This window comes from Rhea americana, unplaced genomic scaffold (genome assembly GCF_003343005.1).
Source record: "Rhea americana isolate MKP2758 unplaced genomic scaffold, rheAme1 scaffold_245, whole genome shotgun sequence".
Lineage (NCBI taxonomy): Eukaryota > Metazoa > Chordata > Aves > Rheiformes > Rheidae > Rhea > Rhea americana.
In genome coordinates, this window is record NW_028186363.1 from 291388 (window position 1) to 305525 (window position 14138).

The 14138-nt window shown below is 39.4% G+C and overlaps 1 protein-coding gene across 1 annotated transcript in view; it reads right to left on the minus strand.

The window, feature by feature from the left end:
* The window catches only part of MEIS2 (Meis homeobox 2), a 170564-nt gene that overhangs the window by 129785 nt on the left and 26641 nt on the right, over positions 1-14138 (minus strand). The gene's annotated exons all lie outside the window — the stretch shown is intronic.

A 14138-nucleotide genomic window follows, 5' to 3' on the forward strand; every position in this document is an offset into this window, starting at 1 on the left:
ATTGGATGCTTACAAATGGCCTCTGCCGTGGCTTAAAACATTTYGCCTTTAAAGTTCAGCAGAGAGCTACAGATTATAGGAGCAAGCATCTAAGAGTCTCAGCTGTGATGAAATGCCTAAGAATACTCGCACGCCTCAAACTGCAAACGAAGCAAGGATACAGACACAGGAGGTCTGGGCACAAAAACTTCATCTGCCCGACAGAGAGAGGTCCTTGTGACTTTGGTAAGGCTTACAACCAACTTGCTTTCTCCCATCTTAGAATTTTACGGCATTGCTTGGAGATGTGGTAACAACCACAGGAAAAAGAAGGGGAGACCCGGGCCTCGTCCCTCCGCTCCCCAGCTGTCCCACAGGTGACTTTGGACCTGCTTTAAGCGATCRAATGAACTGACAGGGCAACACGTAATTTTGTAGAAACACGGGAAAAACTTTTTGACAAAATGTTTCCATGAAATGGATTTAGAAAAGAGGGAAGTATAACAAATAGCAAAACCACAGGGCGCTGACTTGTTACACCATCTCCCTAAAAACTCACAGCACAGAACAAACACAGGCCCCCGCTCTGCGACCTGATGATTAACTTTTCCGTTCAGAAGCCTGTAACTTCATGTCAAGTCCTTCACTGCAGGAGAAAGTGTGGCAAAAGACAAAAGCACAGTGCCTGCAAAGTCTTCCTACACTCATATCACTGAATTTTTCCTAGTGAAAAACGGGCTGGGGTCCAGAGCAGTCCCATCAGCCTGCTCCTTCCTCCAGAGGAGGTTGCGCTGGCTCTGTGTAGGGATCCCAAATGAAAAGCTAGGCRAGTAAAGAGGCTTCTTTTCTTCTGTTGCAAATGGGCAAAACTGAGTTTCCTCCCTGGACAGGCTGTTCACCTAACCCATTACAGAACTGGCATGCGTGCCATAAGATTAAATCTAAGCCCCACCAATCAAGTAGCAGTCTAGGTTCAATATGCTGATGCAGCAAATTTCCAGATCTTGATCACACTAGGCAGGGGAGTCATTCTTCTCAGTGATAAAGTCACTGAATGCACTCTTGAGGAGACAAAAAATTAAGAACCAGCTGACTTTGCACCATTTGAGTGAGGTATTCACTGCTGACCCAGAACAACAGAATTGCCATGTTCTGACACCAGCTAGGAATCATCGTAGAAGTGGTCATCTCTGATCCTTTACTATTCACAAGAGTTTCTCAGTTGGTTARTGGCACCAGGCTGGAAACTAGTGTTTAAACGCATGCTGTATTAATAGAAACWTTGTGCAGTCCCTCCACCTCTCTTCTTCTTYCCTCTCCTCTTAAAAACCCTTCATAGTTACTATGAAATGATGCCAACAAGAAGATTTGATAGTCAGAAAAAGCAAATTGGATTTCATCAATTAAGATTTACCTCAAAGGCATTAACCCTCCTTTACAATTTTACAGTTAAGATATTTTTACCTGCATTTTACTAAGTCAGCTTCTCAAACTCATCAGTGATTTATGCAGCAACTAAGAACTGAGATACTAATAGTGTCAGAGCATTATCTAGTACAAGATACTCTATTTTCTGTATTGGCTCACTAAGTGACCTTCAGCAGACTTTTAGGGATAAGGATTTTCAAAAGTGCTCAAATGAGTAAGGAACACAGCTTTCACTGAAAACTGCTTTAAGAGTAATACAAAATATTCTCCTTGAGTGTGGCTGGTGGCTGCTCTTAGATAAGTGAATATTATACATTATTACTTTAAAAGTCAAACAAGCCAAGGAGCTCATATGAGTATTTCATTTTTTTAAAATTTGAGTATGGTTATTGTTTCTACTAGCTCTTCTTCATCTCAAAGTGCGTACCTTAAAGAGTTAAAATGCCATGGAACATGCTTCCTTTACACCCTTATGTATATTCAGAATGCAGTTTCTTGAAAATAAATACATGTGATCAAAGTAGATGTGCCAGGACACCTTACTTTTTTTTCTCCTTCCGATAAATAATATTTCCATTCACATTMTTAAGAGCAAATGCAAGTCTTGGTGCTACAAGTTCAGTTAGGAGGTTACACAGGCTTTTGTATTTGTGGTTGATCAAAATTCTGAAGTTTTGACATTTCCATCTAGTCTTTATTCATATCTGAGTTCTGTGGCATGAACGGGAATTTGTCCTGAAAGAGACCGTGTAAGAACTAAGATTCGGCATTTCCTGTTTTTACCCCAAACGAACTCAGTAGTAAAACACTCTTTGGACTTCATCCTTCACCTGCCGCTTACTCTGTGTTTCCTTCTGTCAGCGTGGATGAGGTATAAAAAGCTAAGTGGATGATTTCAGCTGGTAGCACTTTAGTCCAATGCTTTACCATGTGCAACCCTACGGCCTTTTGAGAGCTCAGGATCTGTGTTTACAGCCAATCTCTCTGCAATGAGGACACTTACATAAGCATTAACCCTACACATTTTCATGTATAATTTCTCCGTAGCTGTGAGAGTTGGGGAAGGAATTCTGGCACGAAGCACAGATCTGGGGTCTTTTTTATGAAGTAAGAAACACCAGCATTCCAAATTCATTTACCAAGCACTAATGAGGCCTCTCTTTTAACCCTATTTACTTTATTTCTTACAAAATTGACTCATCTGCACAATGAAAAGGAAAGAAGAAGCTAAATCAAGAAGATGGGCAGGCCATGCTTTTCTCCTCAAACAGTGCTGCCTTCTGATACCCATGATTGCTTCTCCCTGATGTGATAAGGTTCAGTAAATAATGCAGGTTTGGGCCCTAGTCCTTGAGGGTTCGCAGACTGTAACTCCTTAGCAGCACCACCCCATCCATTACCGTGGAATTAGTTGACAATACTACTAGTTGTACCAAAAAAATAAACTAATTGGTCCCTGAGGATAGCTAGGTGCTTTGGAAGTCTTAAAAAAAAATTATCTCTCATAGTGATTTGCCAGCCTTCCTATACTCTATCCAGCACATAGGGACTTCTAAATTACATACTATAATTGACATCAAATATCTGTCCCATCAGTGAATATCTTTATTAGCATCAAAATCACTCACAACTAGTGCTCCTCAATGTTATTAAACAGAACTTGTTCTAGGTGTTGCCTTACTAATTAGTCAGGATGAGCCCGAGGAAGAAAATCTGGGTCATGTTAAATTAATTGGAATGAGCATGAAAATTAGCAGAGCAAACTGCATCAATTTTCTATAGAGAGCCTTTCTTCATGTTGAGAATAAAAATGGATATTATGAGGCATTAACCAAACTGCCTTCTGTGACTGCCAAGAGGTGTGTTACAGTAGCCCAAAAATATCATGCTCACAGATTTTCAGAAGTTAATGAGACATTTCCAGGAATGGTAAATACATGGTATTAAAATGGGTGTGCCTCTTATGGGAAAATGCCAAGTCATTTCATGTTTATTCAGGCATAACAAGCTCCTCAAAATGAGCATAATTTAAGAGGTGAATAGTGCAAGGAGGGCTAACATTCAACTCATTTTCCTTAAGAAAGAAAAGATTAAATTGAACAAAAAATGAATTAAGAGGTTTACAAATCAACAAGTCAACCATCAGATTGCAGCCTCTGCTCAGTATATTCTCATCAGCCCCTGCCATGAAGTTTTCAAAAAATGTCCCGAAGGCAGGGAACAAAGCGAGCAGAACTGATTACAGCCACACTCACCGCCTTGCTGTCTAAACTCTGTTTGGCTTCCTAATGAGCTCACTAAAAACCTAATTCATCTCCCATAACCCTTCTCAGCCCTCCTTGAAATTCACCATTATGGAAATTACAGATGAAACATTTACAGGCTGTGTTCAAATTACTGCTTCTTCAACAGGCAGGTCCCTGACCCTCGCAGCGAACACAATAGAGGTATGTCCGGCACGAAACCACTCAAGCCGCAGCCTATAGAATAAAGAGGCTCAGGAAGGTTAAGACTTTTTCTCATGGTGACAATGATTTCCGCATTAATGCTTTCAGTTCCATGAATATGGGAATTCTGGGGGTTTGACAGTATATCAAATACAAATTGTAATTCAGAAGGGGAGAAATGAGTTGTACTGATGACAAATAGCTGAAATAGGCTAATGTGAATTCCCAGCCTGTTCATGAGGAAACTCCCTCAGTTCCTCATTACATGAAGTCAAAATGATCCTCACGGCACCTAGCCTGTAACTGGAAGATTACTGAATTGATGGATCCTTAGTTTAAAATGCAGCTGTTTTATTCTGCTTTAGTAATTAATTCTTTTTCCAATACCATATTGATTAAGCGTAGACCCTGATAAAGTTCAAACTGAGAAGAATCTCTAGTGGCTTCCTTAGCTGCTCAAGAGACTCAATGAAAACTTCCTACAATTCCACCTGCCTCCTCAGAGTGCTGATCCAATGAACAGAACAGATTTTTTCTCATAAATTAGTTAGGCCATGTGGAGCTGTATTAGCTGATCGTTGCTTTTGTCTCTCTACTTGCTGACTTGCTTTTCACTTTTGCTGTCCTTTGTGCTGTGACACACAAAGTCGGAGTGCAGCTGCCATTCTGAACCCAGCCAAGGTAAAGAACAATTCGTACAAACTATGTGTTTTTTTTTTTTTCTCCTYGTTTTATACAGCTGCAAGTCCCTGAGCTGTGCTGCACTCAATAAGGCCTCCAGGGATCCAACTAGCAGAGAAATCAGTGCTGAAGCATGCAGTCATTCTGGGGGACTAAAGGGGTGGGGGTGGGGGTGGGGTGGGGAAATAACCTGCTCTCTTCAAGACCGCTCCACCTTTTGGGATAGAGCATTTGCTGCTTTGCTTTTAGCATTCAAAGACTCTCGCATTTCCCAGGTTTTATTTAAATTAAAAAAAAAAAAAAATCACGCACGCTCTAGACTACAGCCAGTTGAGACAAGAAACCACCACCTCACCTACAGCAAATGAGACATGGGAGCCTGTTGACTACCAGGCAGCCAGAGGCTGTCCACGAATCCCACTTTACACACAGCAGCGTACTGCAAGGAGAAGTATCACCGCCACGGCGCTGCTTTTCAGAGTCCCCTGCACCAGGGATCAAGGCTGGTGAGGGAAAATGAGCATGATAACAAAGTTTCTCAGATTTCAGGCWGTACAAGGGATCTCCTTTTCTGGGAAGATCAGAAGTACTGGGTATGCTTTCAGAGAAATGCATTTTGTTCTTATTTCTTCCCCAAACCCACCGCAGGCCTCCCCCGAGAGGAGAGTCCTGCGAGTGTCCTGGGGCTGCACGCTGCCCTTCGCAACCCTTTGGGGACACGGGTTCGAGCTATGCGCTGGCTGCCAGAGCACGGCTAAGGAAATAAATAATCTGGGGGGACGGCAGGCACGTCAGGTATCGGCAGCCCTTGCTGGGGTTACGTGCCAGCTCATGAGACTATTTAAAGGTTACGGGCCTGATTCTGCTCCCACGCCACGCGATGCCACAACAGCAGGTTGCATCGCGCGGTGCGTGCAGCCCCGCTAACAACGCGAAGAGCGACTCGGTTTTGCCTCCGCGTTTCGTACAGTAACCCCCCAAAATAATAAACACTGGGAAACTGGTAAGAAACACTGGGAAAAATCAGTTCAAAAACCCCTTCCTGATTCACTGCTTATGTATTCTATTCTCCCTTTCTGTCACGTTCCCCAGCACAAGAAGATGCTTGTGGTTTATTTCAGATAAAAGAGAAATAAAAGTACCATATCCCAAATTGTGTAACAGTAAAGCATATAGTTTGGAGACAAAAAGCACACATTTGGTGAAAATGGAAAATAGCATGCAATTTGTCAGARAAATTACACAGCCAGAAAAATATAATGGGAAAGATTCTCTTCAGTGCTAATATATCTTATGCTAATTTCTTCCATTTAATAGTACCAACCAATATGCATAGTGTGGACAGGTGCAAAACAGAAAATTATGTGTCTTCATGTATCTACCACAAGTTCAGGTTTGTCTTGTGTGGAAAGTTTATTTCTGCAGGAGCCCTTCAAAAATAACAGGTCCTAGTTACAACAGCGGCTCAGCTTTTTAATTTCTGCGGCCTCCAGATGAATAATATAACACAGACTTCTTTGTTGAGGACAGTTACTATAAAGCAGCTTGCAGCTATCACACATAACACAAAACAAGTAATTTCTTTCTAGAATGGATTCAAACAAGCTTATCGGGACTGTTATCTATTTATAAATTATATATTTAACAGTAAAGACTGACAGACATGGCTGGAATGTTACACATGGGAAAACACGATTAGAGATATTCCAAATTACTCAACCTAATCCTAAGCAATACAATCTTAAGGGCACTAAGAATTTCTAGAAGAATTAAGCATTATACCTTGTAAAAAGCTCAATTAAATACCCTTTGAAACCAAGCTGTGATTCTTTCAGATCTGTCTGCAATACACAGTCCTTCCAAATGAAGGATATTTGCCTTTCCAAGCATCCTTTTACTTTTCATTCCTTTAGCCAATGAATCTACTGAAAGCACACCTTAAAAAAATAATAATAACAACTTCCTCAGCAACCTCACATCTCATATTTCATACACTTGGCCATCTTGAATTAATAGGAGTCAGTGAAGATACACATTCTTAAAAACAACTGAAGCTTCATTGGTTGAGGAACTTTAAAGACCTAGGTTTTATGAGCTTTCCTCGGGGTAGGTATTTCAGTGTTCTAAGAAACAGAGTTGAGGACTGTTGAGTTAAGCACGTGTCCTACACTGACATGTTAGTTTCAGCAGATTTTTTTGGTGCCAAGTTTGCCCATTAGTATCTTYAACCCTGAAATACATGTTTATTTGCGTTAACAGGTGTTTTGTGAATAGCAGAGGGCAGAATAAAAACAGAGTTAATTTACTCACTCTCTACTCTTAATTCTAAACTTTACCCTTATTGCCTCTGAAAAAAATGATAAAAATTTTACTGAAGTTGCTTAAGACATAAGGAAATGTATTTAAAAAAGGGTGCAAAAGAATGTCTCTTATTTGACCAATCTGACAATTTGTCCAGTCATTTCTATTATCTCTACATTTTCTACATAGAGAAAACAGCCTGTTATTGCTTAAGTAATGTTAACTATACAAGAAAAAAAAAATAACAGTGAAGCAGAAAAAATTCAGATGATGAAACATTGAGGGCTCTCATTTAGTCTGTTCTTCTGAAGGCCATTTGCTAGTGTCTGCATCAGAGGATATATAGGAAGAGGAAATGAAAACTAYCCAAAAACAAAATAGGCTTACCCACATCAATCATTCTAGAGTCAAAATAATAGTCTGCCCTTAAAAATGCATCACAGTGAAACATAGTAAGATTTACACACACACTGCTGTCACATTTGTGGGTCAGCTGAGATCGTGCATCACAATTTTCACAAAATCCACATGCACAAATACACACTTCTTGCAGGTGTTATCTCAGACTTGGTCTGCTGAGAAGTGAAGTGAATCCCCGCAGCGACGTTTGAAGGTTTAAAAGCTCAGTTTTTTGTTTCTAAATGCCTATGAAAACATTGCCTATGCTCAGAGGCCTTTTAAAACAAAACCAAAGCTTTTAAAGCTTCAAAAGCGGCCATGGGAATTTGCTCATCAGGAGGGAATCCTAAATGAAGGCCAAGATTCTGTGGATTCCCCTGGACATGAGAAAAGCCATGGCCTGTCTGCAGATCCACAGTTTCTTATAACAGATGTGGGGGCGATTCAAGCAAAACCTAAAAAAAAGAAAATGTTTGTGCATGTCCTAGATTTTACAAAAATATAGATATTTTTTGGCTTAATCATTTTCAGTTATGTCCTGCTCTTGTCTGCCATACTACAAAGACACAATCCCCCCAAACTCACCTTCATGGATTAGTACAGTAACACTAAGTAATGACCCCCAAAGCCATCAACTAAAAGAAAAGAARAAAGGAAACAGAAGCTAAGCATAGAACTTCTGTTATTAAGAACCTCAAATACACGTAAGACAGGAAGGAAACCGAATGACAGTTGCTTTTTAATATATAAGAGCAATGATTTACAGAAGGAAATATTCTAATGCTATGCTAAAGGCTTAAGTTTTTTAGAAAAAGCTTCATATTTTTTGAAATGTTAATGTTTTCTATCTATAGCAGTCTGAAAAGAGGGTATTAGGTAAGAAGTTTCTAGCAGGTTGTTTAAAGACTTATAAAAAGGCAGCAAGAAAGTAAAGTTTGAGTAGCACAATGCTGCAGAATCAGTTATTTAAAGCATAAAAGCTTGGTGTAAATGAACAGTCTTTCTTCTGCAAGTGTAGGCTATAGCTTTTGCTGAGCTTTCAGGTGAAACATGCAAATATAAATCTACAGTTCCACCTGAATTTGACTATAACATTGCTGCCCGCTCTGCAGCGAACACTGTCCCTTTGCTTTTGGATGCAACAACCTCTCAGTATTCATACAAGTTACACTCCGCTCACCTGAARTAACAGCTCAAGAACAGCTAACGGATGAGGAGAAGGTGTAAGAAAGGACGGTGTTGTATGGTTTTTGTCTTTAAAAGTAATATCCTTCTCAAATGATCTAAAAGCAAATGCAGGATGGTCTAACAGAYGGGTGTTTGCCAGAGGAACGGAACAGGGAAAGCCAGTACATGGATTCTCCACTGGAGACCTGGACACACACAGGTGTGTCTGGCTCATTACAGCCCCAGCTCAACCCAAGACGCTTGCATCCAGGAGTACTACAGCGGCAATAAAATTAAAAAGGCCACATCCAAATGAATCGTTCTAGGGTTTGTCTCAGCTGGAGGGTGCTCTTTGCATAGCTTACAAATGATGCACTAGACAAGTTCTCAGTCTCTTAAGGACAACGGAACCTTACAAGGAAATTCTCTAGGGAAGCATGTAAAAATGTTTATATGTGAATAAACAAGGAAAGAAAAAAAATATTTTTTTCATCTCCACATCCCTAGCAAGAACATAAGCAGCTCCTCTGAGCTCATGTAAGGGARTCACAGAAAATAATATGAAAAATAAACTCAGATCTGTATTTTCTGATTACCTTTGTATAACTTGTCTTCAGATAAGATATTTTGCTACACAGGCACATAAGGATAGAGTCAATTCTGCTTTCAAATATACAGACTGCACTCCCATCAACTCCCACTGAAGTCAGAATTTGACCTATTGTGTACTTTACATTCACATCAATGAAGTTGGTAAGAATGCAGAAAATTGCTTTAGAAAGATGTAAAATTCTTTACTAGTTCTAAAATAAAAGGACAGCTTATTTCTTTTAAACAAAGCAGATTGATAGCCATTTGGAAGAGCTTAAAGGAGGGTTAATTGGCATACAGTAAACCTGAATTCTGACAGTATGGGCTTCTAGCTAAAATGACATTCTCTTTGGTGGTCCTAGGACTGTAGGATTAGTTTACAAGAAAGCAGAGAAGGGTTTGAAACCAAACCCTGAATGTCACTGATGAATTACCAGATTATAAAGTCCTGACTATGAAACATATTCCAGGCCAAATTCATATTCAGAAGACAAAGCAAAACAAAAAAGCGCAAATCTGTAGCAGAGGATGAGTTATAGATTAATAGAAAGAATGAAAGATATAAAAAAATTAATAAAGCCTCTCTTTCATAAATGCTTGCTCATAGATGGAACTTTATGCCAAAGTAGTCTCAAGGCTGGGAATATGAACTGCTAATAAGATCTAACCCAGGAAAATAATTAGGATAACCAATTCACAGCTAAACAAAAGTGTTTCATCTGAAAATGAATAAGGTAGGGTGCATTTCATTCTTCTGAGGGGTGAGAAAGGAAGAAAAGGAAACAGAAAAAATCCAGAAAATTACAGCCATGTAGACAGTGGTTAACTACCAGCTAGGTCTAACTGAAGTCATTAAAGTAAGTTTGTGAACTTCAGGAAGGTTCAAAGATGATCCCTTCAGTACACTGAAAGCAAACAATAAAATCATTAAACCTAAGAAACATTCAACACTAAGATATCTTTGTTATGTCTTTTCCAGTAGAAGCTCCAATATTATTTCTCTTGAACTAATACTGCAGWCATCTTTGTCTTTTAAAATCCTCGCATGCAAAAGGGGCAGAAAATCCAAAGGGGGTATGTCAGCTGAGACTGATCAGTCTATTCYTGCTTCCATAAAACAAATTAAATATATGTACATGAATTAGGCATTTTGGTAGGTTCTAAATCAAAAGTTAATATTAATACTTGTGGACATGAATATTTTRCACAAAATAGATAAAACAAATTTGAAGAAAAATAATACTATTTAAAACAACGTGATTAAGTCTAATGTTTTCAATATTCTCATCTGGAAAAATATGTGCAAGTTTGCATACATATCAAAAAAAAAAAAAAAGCGTGAACCAAGAAGTTGCTTCTACTCAAGTACACTTTCACATGGTAGTGGATGTTTTGCAAAGAAAAAGCATCTGAATACACCAAACAAAACTTAAGTGTATGGACTCAGACACACATGAAATCTAATTAAAGATCTAATAAGTTAAAACAGTCAAAACTTACCAGCTTTCTTTTTAAGGAAAGTATTTATAGTTCAGAATCATAATGAAAACATCAATTGAAAGTATAATTARGGAGCTTTCCTTTTAGGAATTTCTGAGAAGAACTCCTAGCTGTCATATGTATTACATAGTCAAAATGCTGAGAGAGAACTCRGTTCCAAGAATGATTTTCGGTGGGATTATTCACATTTGCGTGAACTACCTGCTTCCTTCCAAGGGCTCGTTCATCATTCAGGCACAAATCCTACAAAGGCCAAGGTGGTTAGTAGTAACCTTGTTGTGAGCTCTTTTATTTCAGAGAGGACTCGGGACGTCCAAGGAAAACTAGGCAGAGCCTTCGCAAGGCGGAGGTCCTGCTTTGGTTGTTGTAGGCACTTCTGAAAATGGAAAGCATACGCTGACGTACACCTTAGGATCCTTCCACTCTTTGCCATTTCTTGACTAAAAATACTTGCCATCTCCAAAATGCAAATTACTGCATTAAAATCTTTATCTAATGGCAAATAGTTCAGACTTCAGTTTAACACTGAGAAATAAAAATAAAAGGTAGTAATAAAGAATTAATAAAAAGGTGGTAGTCTTGATCATAGAAGAGGTTTTAATGATTTTCTCAGGGCAGTGGACTTAATAAAAGTTACACTCATTAAGTTATATATGATTTGCGAAGTAAGCATTTTTTATTCAAAACAGATTTCTTTGCAGCCTCACAGGACAGACATATGAAAAGTGGGTTTTATTTTGTCCTAACATAAAAAATGTTAGCCTCCTTCTACTTGATTTTCTGAGATGGCTTGATTTAAAATGTTTAAAAGGCCAGAAGAGCGTGAGGTCTGAAGTGGGTATAGAGCATCTCTATCTGTTTCAGATAAGGGAATTGTTCGTCCAGCTCAATGGGAGCCCCTGAACAAAACAGTCACATGAAGTTAAAATTACTCAAGAGTACTGCTTATAGGCCAGGACCTCAATGTGTTAGATACTGTGCAAATACAAGAAAGGGAYGATCCTTGGCCCAGAGACTTGTGTATCTTTTTTTTTCACCCCTCACTGACAGAGGCCTAATGTAACTCCATTGATTTCAGATGTGTTACCAAGGCCTGATCATAGGCTCATTGAAGTTAACCAAAATCTTTCTGTTGATTTAACAGGCTTTGGATTAGTCCCTAAACAAGAACAGATTTTGACTCAGCTGAAGGATTTCACTTAAGCCCTCTGCTTGTTCAAGGATCCGTAGGAGCTAGGAGAACACTTCGGTCCTACCGAGYAGGAGGCTGCGCTCATCTTGAGCCATCCCCGTCAACACACGTGTGGGTCGGGAGTCCCACTAACTAGAGAGCAGTCAGTAAGCGGTAAACCTGAACTGGGAGGGAAGCCCCAAGCCGAACAATTCCAATTTGCACTGTTTAAGTGATACACTTTAGGCCGAAGTGTAAAATCGGGCAGGGAATTCATGCAAGTTTCTGAATTTTACCCTCGTAAATAACTTAAAAGCTTAGCACTAAGTCCTGCAATAAAATTCCATATATGTATTTGTCCTACTCACTTTTGGTGAACTCCCTGCAGATGGGGGCCGTGTTAAATCTAGGTATGACCAACATACAGCTGCAGAGTGAGAAGCCCAAGGAAAGTTTAAACAAATGAAATTGCTTAAACAAGTGTAGCCACAACAAGCTGGTGGGCATAATGCAGGATTATAAGCAAAAGAGAACTCTTTCCTTATTTACRAATTAAATGCAGAGGTTGTCAAAAAATTTCATGGTACAGATCACATCTTAATAGAGAATTTGCTGAATTTCCCTCACTCRCTTTCGTGGCTGCACCACCGATCCTCGTCGGTGACGGCAAATGCTATGTTTACACAAGAAAGTGGAAGACCCCGATCCCAGCCTGCACGTGAGGAATGTGTAGTGCCAAGGGTGTACAGGGGTAACCATCCATAAAATAATTTGAGCTCTTTCCAYGAGTTAGGTAGCCTGCAGACTGGGAGAGCCCTCTCGGAGCAAGTTTGAGCATCTGGAGCTAGCAATGGGCTTCAGCCTTAGAACAGCTGGGAAATCAGTGGAGCACAGGGAAACCACTTTGTCTTGCTCTCTCCTGCGCTCACCACGCTGGCTGTAGGTCGGAAGAGGGGCACCAGAGCCATCATCCCAGCTCTGCCACCAGATGATTTCCCAGTGGTTGCCCCTTATGCTGTGATAAAGACGACTTTACAAATAACCCAAACACAGCCAAGTATTAGAGCCATCATTATAAGCCACTTATATTTAAGAGTAGAGGATGAAGAATCCTTTAATTCCTCTAACTCCATACATATCTGAACACTATGTGGTTTATCATGTTAAACACTCAAATAACAGCAGTCAAATTCCTTAAAGGTAAGTCTGAGTTAACTGCAAAAATCTACTCTCTCCAACAAATTTGAAACAGAGTTAGTATTTCAGGAAACAAACCAAACTGAGCACAAATTCATTATTTTCTGAAGCTCACTTTTTAACATTTAAAAACACGGGAAAGGGGGAAAAAAGTTATACAAAATCTGCCCATGGGGAGTGAGAAAGAAAAGCTAGATTATTATTATTTGTTCCTTAAAATGAAATTTTGTTTAGAAACATTAGGAAGTATTAGACCTTTATGACCGGTCTTCTGTAGCCCTTGTGTCTTAACAGGCAAAGCTGTACTGCCATAGTTTCTATGGGAATCCTCACAAAATGAAAAGTGTTCTTTTTATTTATTTTTTTTATTATTTATTTATTTGTTTATTAAAGATAAGAGACTTGTGCTTTGCTTTCATTTATTTGGAGGTATTTGACCCAGGCTTTGCCTATCTGAGACCAGTAGTGCCTCTACTATTACTACTGATTCCCATGCAAGGACCTCATGGTTCCTTTACATGGAAAGTATCTTCTTAATCGCTCCTCTGAGCGGCAAAAGCTGCTTTCTAGTTGATTCTCACCTTTTGAATGTTCTGTAGAGAGTCCACCACTGGCCCACAAACAAAAGCATGCACTTTTTTTGAGAACTATAACTGTGAAGCAGGACTCCTCTTTTGTGAATTTTACAGTGTTATTTTAAGTAAGTTGTATGGAAACCAAGATACTAAATCTAGAGTGGTATGTCTCTTAAGACAAAAACAGTAAGTATAATAAAATAATTGCACAAAATTTTAAGCCCCTCCCTCAGCAAAATGGTTATAAAACCCCTAAGACCATGAAGCAGACTATTTATGACCGCTGCCAGTTTGGGAGGCCTAAGGCTTCCTTCTTCACCACTGCTGTCTGTGCTCGTGTTGCGAACTCTTAGGMAGCAGAACAGGGGATATACTAGATCTTCTCATGCCAGGATGAGAAAAAAATCAATGACAGTGTTTAACGACAGACGATGTGCAAGGTGACTAAACACTACAACCTGTTCTGTAGCTCTAGAGTATTAAGGAAATCCTACAGGAAAAAGGCRATACATTGCACGATCTTGTTCTAAGCCCCAAGACCTAAACATGAACATAAGTCAGGTTTGCTTTCGTCTCTATTTACTGTACTTGTTCTATGAGAAGAAAACAACTAGACAAGGAAGATACACGTATATAGTGACACACCTTTTGTTTGAACATTAGGAACATCACATAAGACTTCTCATCTCCATGCATATATAA